At 36.7% G+C, this 8,370-nt stretch overlaps 1 pseudogene; it reads right to left on the bottom strand.

Annotated features, from left to right (window-relative positions):
• Nucleotides 1–544: 544 nt before the first annotated feature.
• On the bottom strand, nucleotides 545–664 carry LOC112475691 (annotated as a pseudogene).
• Nucleotides 665–8,370: the final 7,706 nt, after the last annotated feature.

Below are 8,370 nucleotides of genomic sequence, written 5' to 3'. Positions count from 1 at the left end.
CAGAATTTCATTCTTTCTTGAGACCGAACAATAATAATTCCATCGTATGTATACGTCACACTTTGTTCATCCATGCGTCCACTGGTGAACATTTGGGTTCTTTCCACCTTTTAGCTATTATGAATATGCTGCCGCGAACATCTGTGCACCGTATCTCTTTGAGTCCCTGCCTTCTCTTCCTTGGGGTATATACCTAGAAGTGGAATTGCTGGATCATATGGTAATTCTGTACTTAACCTTCAAGGAAACGCCATTCTGTTTTCCACAGTGGCTGCACCGTTTTTCATTCCCACGAACCATGCAGAGTTCCAACTGTTTTCTCTCTCCTCACAAGCACTCGCTATTTTCCATTTCAATTTTTTACCATGCAGAGTTCCAACTGTTTTCTCTCTCCTCACCGGCACTCACTATTTTCCATTTCAATTTTTTTTCTTTCTTTTTTTTTTTTTTAGGCAAGGCAACCTTTGATTGACCTCACAGATTGCAAGGACCTTGTCAGCTTATGATCCCTTTTTTTCTTTCTTTTTTTTTTTTTAATTTTTTATGCCTATAGCACCTGGTCTTCCTAAGTGGTCTCCTTATCCAAGCACTAACCTGGCCCAACCCTGCTTAGCTTCTGAGATCAGATGGGATCGGGCTTGCTCAGTGTGGCATGGCCGTAGACCCATTTCAATTTTTATAACAGCCTTCCTAGCAGGTGTGAAATGGATCTTACTGTGGTTTTTATTGTATTATTTCTCTAATCACTGGTGATATTGAACATTTTTCATTTGCTAATTGGCCGTTTATCTATCTTTCTTGGACAAATAGCTATATAAGTTTTTTGCCCATTTTTGAACTGGGTTGTTGTTTTGTTGTTAAATTGCAAGGATTCTTTATATAATCTGGATATTAATCCCTTGTCAGATACATGATTTATAAATATTTCTTCCCATTCTATGGGTTGTCTTTTCACTCTTTTGATAGTGTCCTCTGATGTGCAGAAGAATAGCACATCTTTTTGACACCTTAACAAATTATGGGTGAACCACAACCAATTCCAGCCACACTGCTACTCCATAGGTTTCTTAATTTAATAAGAATATTGTTTTTACCTCAGTGCAATGCTCTACCAAAATTCATATTTGTATTATCACCACAAAAACATTATCTTTAGCGTTGAATGTTTTAAGCAAAACTGTAGTAGCATTCACCATCATGTCGTACATTTTCCCTTTGTAGAATAAATTTTAAAAGCTTTACTTTGACTCCGTGAATTAGAGATAAAGATGCAGCCATTACTGAAGCGAGTTTCTATTTGAGGCATCAATGACACTGCTATAATACGGTTATCATTTAACTGTTTGAAAGTTCTTGTTCTGCTAAAGGAGCGAACACATTGACAGCCGTCACTTCATGTTTTGTGTTGGCACAAGAAAATTTGAAACTTAAAAATGAACAGAATTAATTTGCAATGGTCACTGCATCTTAATGTAAAATCATGCTTCATGGAGCGATACGAAGACTCACCTTTTGTGGATGCTTACAGCCTTCCTAAAACAGCTCCTCCTTTAACATACATGCGGACATTTCTTCAATCCATTTGTGTCTTCTGGTTTTCCTGTAGCCAGTGATGTCACCCCATGATGGATAGTTAATGTCAACAAATATTTTGTGAAAATAATTTATCTTCACCTTCCTTGAGAAACCGAAACAATACTTAATTTCTTATTAAATATTTACTTTCGTTTATTAGATCTCATTGCTCCTGAGAGAATGTATTGTGGAATAAAAAAAAAGCATTCCCGAATAATGACAAACAAATGAACGATTATAGATTCACACCATGCAATAGATAACAAAACCATCCAAAATAAGAGCATTTAGACTACTCTCGATTCACTCTATTTTCTGCACATATTTGAAATACATCTAACCTATAGTTTATCAATGTCCCCACTAACCACACCAGCTGGCAGCTATTGGCTTCATGATTCTTGCAGGCCAATGCACAGGGGCCAATGCACAGGGGCCACGGCACAGCTGGCTGGTATTATACCAAGTGGCCAGCAGGGGCAGCAGTCTCAAGATCTTCTTTCACTACAATTCAAGACTGAAAAAAGACAGCGCTTCCTGTCCACGAATATTTGTGTCCACGAATATTTATTTTTAAAGCATTCTGCATCCTCTCCATCAAGGAGAAATTTTAGTTATATGGCATCAGGAGAGAGATGGAGAAAGGAAAGTGCGTTATCTCTGGTTGCCTTTAAGATTTAACAATGTGTTAAAGTATGAACTCTATTGCATATAAGTCTAGACGAGGTCCTGGCAGGAGCTAGAAGAATAAAGTAGAAGTCCACCAGACCTTTCCCGACTTATCTTAATGACTAAATTTTGTTTCAAATGAAAACGTCCAGGACAAATGCTAGACTAAAAGGGATTCTGAGAAAACATGCATAAGCCAAAACTGGCCGGGGAAAACCAGGACATGGCCACCTAGTCATAGGAAGGGACGATGTTCCACTCTAGAAGTTTCAAGAGTGATTACAGAAATTCTCATCCCAACCGACAGTATGTCGGAGTTAGATTATTCCACTTCCTCTTCAACATTTGACACCATATGTCTTTTTAATTTTGACCATTTTTGTGTATATATAGTGATAGCGCATAGTGGTTTGAATTTTACTTTATCTGCTTAATAATAAGATGAACATATGTTTATTGACCATTTGGATGTCCTTTTTTTTTTGGTGCCTGCTCAAGCCCATTTGTCTATTGGGTTGTGTGTGTATGTGTATTTTTTTGCATTGATTTTTGGTAGTTCTTAATATATTTGATAAATAAGCCAGTAATTAGCTATATGTGTTGTAAATATTGTATACTATTCTTACGTTGCCTTTTAGGCCTCCAAGCAGTTTCTTCTGGTAAACAAAAGTTCTTAATTTTAATGTAGTCCAATTTTCTGTTTAAGAAATTGTTTCATATTTGAAGGTCATGAAGATATTTTTATGTTATTATCTTAAAGCTTATTTTTAACCTGTCATATTTAGGTATATAATCCTACTGAGTTGATTTTGGGATATGGTAAGAAATAGGGATGCTTTATTTTCCCCGTATTGATATCCATTTGATCGAGCATCGTTTTTTCAAAAGATCGTCCTTTTCCTTCTGGGTTTCAGTAGAGATTCTGTCATAAATCAGGTAACTGTGTGTTTAGGTCTGCTTCTGGATTCTCTATTCTAGTCCACTCATCTGCTTACCTTTTTCTGTGCCAATATCACCCTCCCGCCCCATCTCAGAACCATAACCTTATAATAATTGGTTTTTGGTGGTATAAGTGACCATTTATATACTTAATTTTAAAGACGGGCTTGGCTATTCTAGGTTCTTTGCATTCCTATGCATATTTTAGAATCAGCCTGTCAGTTTCCACCAAAAACGAACAAACTCTGCTCAGATTTTATGTGGGTTGCATTGCACTTATGGATCAATTTGGGATGACTTGACTACAATATTGAGTCTTCGAGCCATAAATGTGGCGTATTCCTCTATGTCTTTGTGTCGTCTTTAATTTCTCTTAGCAATACTTTATAGTTTTCATCGCAGACATCCTGTACATTTTTTAAGATATATTCCTATATATTTTTGGTGTGAGTATGAATTCCATTTTTTAAATTTTATTTTCTTATTTATTTCTAGCGTGTAGACAGGCAACTGATAGTTACCTTCTGAACTCGTATCCAGTAACCTTGTTAAATTCACATAAGTCCAAAATTTATCCGTTGAAGCTCTAACCCCCAGTACCTCAAAATGAGACTGTATGAGATAGGGCCTTACAGGAGATAACTAAGTTAAAATGAGGCAGTTAAGGTGGGCCCCAATTTAATCTAACAGGCATCCACTTTAGAAGAGACTAGAGTATAAGTGAGACAGCAGTGGGGTGTCCCATGCACAGAGGGACAACCATGTGAAGAGGCAGCAAGAGGGAGGCCATCTGCAAGCCGCAAGGAGAGGACTCAGTGGACTGGACTCTGCTGGTACCTTGATCTTGGACTTCAGCCTCTAGAAACGTGAGAAAATAAATTTCCGTTGTTTAAGCTCCCCCTGCCAGTGATATTTTGTTATGGAAGCCTTAGCAGACCAATAAAGGGGACATCAATTGAAACCTCATTAAACTAGGAGGGGGTTCAGGGAACTTCTGGATAGGTGAACACGTGGAGGTGCTGGAAGAGTGTTGCCCCGGAGAGAGTCACCCCCGAGAGAGCGTGGAAGCTCAGTGTCCCCTCCCACATACCTTGTCCTACGCATCTCTTCCATCTGGCTGCTCCTGAGTTATGCCCCTTTATAATACATTGGTGATCCAGTAAGTAAAATGTTTCTCTGAGTTATGTGAACCACTCTAGCAAATTAACTGAACCCAAGGTGGAGGTCGTTGGAACCCCTACTTTATCGCCAGTCAGAAGCACAAGTGATGACCTAAAGTTGCGACTGGCAACTTGTCGAACTGAGCCCTTAATCTGTGAGGTCTGATGCTATCTTCAGGTAGATAGTGCCAGAATTGAGTTGACTTGTAGGACACGCAATTGGTGTCCCAGAATTGTTGGTGGTGGGGAAAATCCCCTTATTGAAATGGGGTGCAGAAGCTTCTTTATGTCCCACCTAGGAAAACTCAGTATTGTTTGGAAAGTAGAAATTTCAAGAAGCCAGGTTTAAGGGATGATGGCATAAACTACCAACACAACAATCTTGTGTTTTTTTCTTTTGGTTTATGTTTTCTAATTTGCTATCTCTTATTCAAAAAATCACTATTTGTGTGAATGAATCAAAAGAGTTGTTTTGACTTCATATAAAAAGAAGTTAAAATAAATATTGAATCATCTAGCAACATAGCTAAAGCAATGCTGTATTTTATAATTAAATTATTAAATAAAAATTGGAGCAAGTTATTGGTATAAGAGGAAAACCCATGCTTTAATTTAGAAAATAACAGGAAATTCCCTGGAATAAAAATAGTGTTTTGAGGAGCATGCTGAATTTCCACGAGTCAATAGAAATATTTGGTGTCTTACAATTTTCCAAAAATGAGGTCTGCAGTTCTGGGGCCTTCTTAATACTTAGGTGCCGAAAAGGAAAGAGATCAGCAATTATTTCTCTTCCAACTAGAATAAGAAATTATTCTCATATTAACAAGTAATTTTGCTTATAATAGACTCTCCAACGAAAATAAAGATGGTTTACATAAGGAGAGCCATCAAAACAAAAGGATCCATTCAAGAAAAATCAGCAAGAATTTCAGCAACTACCGAAACTATCAGCCAAGTCCAGCAGAAAGTATAAACAACACTTTCCATTTCGGAGAAATACATCTTATTGCAATGATTATTCATCAAGACACAAAGCCAGGCAACTCTTGAATATTTTGTTTTATCAAGGATAACACAAGGGGAATTCCACTTAGAAATCTAGCCAAGAGACCAGTAATCACAGGTCCTGGCAGTTCAACGAAATGTTTTAAGCCATCACAAGAATAATTTGGGGCAATAGAAAAAAGTTTGTACATATGGAAAGACAAAATAAACCTCGAGAATTCAATGATCCTGTGTATGCTATCCTAAAGTCCTCAAATTTGATTTACTCAAGAACCCTGTCAATTAGCAGTGGGGCAGGGCTGGGTGTACAGGGAAATCTAAGTCCACATCGCCAGCCCCCTAGATGCCTCGAGGACTGGAACACTGTCTATTCATCCCCAAGGACTCACCCTAGTAGGTCTTCAAGATGTACTTTTTAAATTAAATTCTATCAAATCAAACAGTATTTACCAAAGCTAGGATTTCATTTGCAAAAGGACAGAAATTAATCATGATGATCTTCCTATAGTTTTTATTTGATCAAATCGGGAAGCTGTTTTTGCATGGTCCCTTATTCCTTTCTTCTGCCAAGCACCAAGCATCTTCAGGAAAAGGAATCTGCCTTGTTTGTCTTGCTGCTCTCTGTCTAACAGAGTAAGAGCTCAATAGCGACTTTTTAATTGAATGAATGAGTGAATGACTCATTCTTTAAATTTCATTTTATTAGAGATTACAAGTCTATCCTCCTGCAGAAAGTCTGTTTAAAGAAAGAGTGACTCAGGACCACTGAGAAATAAAGCCCAGCACAGGGAATGGGATAACCATAAGTAAACAAAATTAATTCAGCATGCACATCTTAGCACTAATTTAAAATCTAAAACAGATATTCTGGGATCAACAAACACGCAAAGGACGAATAGAGTAATATCAATAATCAATGAAGTACGCGCTTCAACATAGAGTCCAAGCTCTATGAGTTTTAGTATTAGGAGAAATCATAACCAGAGAAAGTGTTCAAATTCTGATTGCAAAGCAAATGGTAAAGATAAGCAGTGACAAAAGACATAATCAAAGTGATGATAATCTTGCTGTAGCTGCCACCCTAACCCCAGTAACTCTCATGTTTATTATCGATTCCTGATTTTCCGTCAACTTGGGAAAGATAATAAATATTTTTTAAAAGTTATTAACCATTTGGCAATCACCCTGTGAATTCTCACCATTCGTTAAAGAGGGAACTATCATTAATCCAGATTTATAGATTAGCAAGTCAAGGCCCAGCAATTCACTAACTTGACCCAGGTCTGTCTGACCCCAAAGCCCAAGCGTTTTGTTTTTTTTTTAACTGAGATATAATTGCATATAACATTGTGTAAGTTTAAAGTGTACAACACATTCAGTTGATACATTTATATACTGCAATATGGTTGCCACCATAGTGCTAGCTAACACCTCTATCATGTCGCATAATTATCATTTCTTTTTAGTGATGACAACAATTCAGACCAAGTCTCTTAGCAACTTTGAAGTTTATGATACAGTACCGTTGACTGTTTAATCATGTTATTACATGTCTTTATAGTAGTTCATTTTGACTACCACTCTGTGAATATTCTATAGATTATGCATCCTTCCTCCTGCTGGCGGGTACTTGAGCTGATTACAGTTGTTTGCTATGAAAATAGTTTTTAAAAATAAAAAAAAATGTATATTAAAATATATTTACTCCCACCGCTTAGATGATTACTGCTAACATTTTGGTTAATGTTCTTTGAAGAACTTGCTATATAATTTTTTTGTATAGTTGGGATGCTATTGTATAAATATTGGTTTGTAATGGCAAATTGTTTTCCCAAAAGGTGGATCTAATTTATATCTCTGTCATCAGAGGAAGAGAGGGCCCCTTCACACATCTCCCAACAGCAAAAGAATTATCTTCTATTTTAAACCTATGACAAGTTGATAAGCAAAGGCTTCACCTTATTTTTAATTGTCGTTTCTTTAATACCAGCAAGTAAACATTGTTTCCAAGTGACTTTAATTTCTCCCAAACAACAGGAATCATAAAGAAAAAGCCACCAGTTTTCCTTTCATAGCAGTATCCGTTTTAGTGGGATATTTGTATACCTCCCAAACATTGTGCTGGTTTGTTTGAACAAATTTCATGAACCTCTTTGTTCAGCTCAGTATTTTAATGCTATAGAAATGGTCTGTCAGAAATAATGGCCTAATTATGGGCTCGTGCTTTATGTCACCATTTTTTTTTTGTTTTGTTTTGTTTTTTGCTGCCAAGTCACCTTTAAGATTGTGAAAAGAATTATTAGCTGTGGGAATACTTTGTTTTTAAGCATATGTCAATCAAACCTATCCAGGAGGTAAAAACTTTATTACCCTATTAACGCTATCATTTCAGTAGTTTTTGCTGAGTATAAATATAAACGAACAAAAGAACACCCATACTCAGCAGCAAGAGGCAGCCATGTGATCTTATTTTTTATATTTCCTTCTGTTCTTTTTCTAAGTATTTTTCTATAGTTGAAATGTTCGGGACTCGGTGCCCATAAGGATCTAGGAATCAGTTCTAGCCGGAATTTTAGTCACACAGAATATTAATATTTATGTAATCGAATTGATTAAACTTTTCCCCTATGACTTTAGAGATTTGCCACATCCCAGGAAAGCCCTTTCCCTCCACCTACCCCCTGAACCCTCCCAAGAGAAAAATGCAACTGTTTTCCTTCCGGCACATCTACAGTTATTTTTTAATTTAACCTTTTTTATATTCCCACAGGACAATGAGAACTTTAGAAGACCAGCCTCATGGTGTATCTGTATAGTAACATTTAATTTGTCAGCCCAGTTAGGAAGTTCTTTAGACCATCATCTGTTCCACAACACTGAAAGCTGTTCTTTCTTTTTTTAAGTTTTCCTAGAAAACTTCTTAAAACATTGTATATTTTCTGAGAAAATAAAAACACTTTGTGTAAATTGGCCTCCTCTTGGTATTAGGCTAATCATTATACATACATTATACATACACATT

This window comes from Pteropus alecto, unplaced genomic scaffold (genome assembly GCF_000325575.1).
Source record: "Pteropus alecto unplaced genomic scaffold, ASM32557v1 scaffold11, whole genome shotgun sequence".
NCBI classification, from domain to species: Eukaryota; Metazoa; Chordata; class Mammalia; order Chiroptera; family Pteropodidae; genus Pteropus; species Pteropus alecto.
The sequence above is the reverse complement of the archived record's forward strand: the minus strand, read 5'-3'. Positions and strand labels throughout refer to the sequence as shown.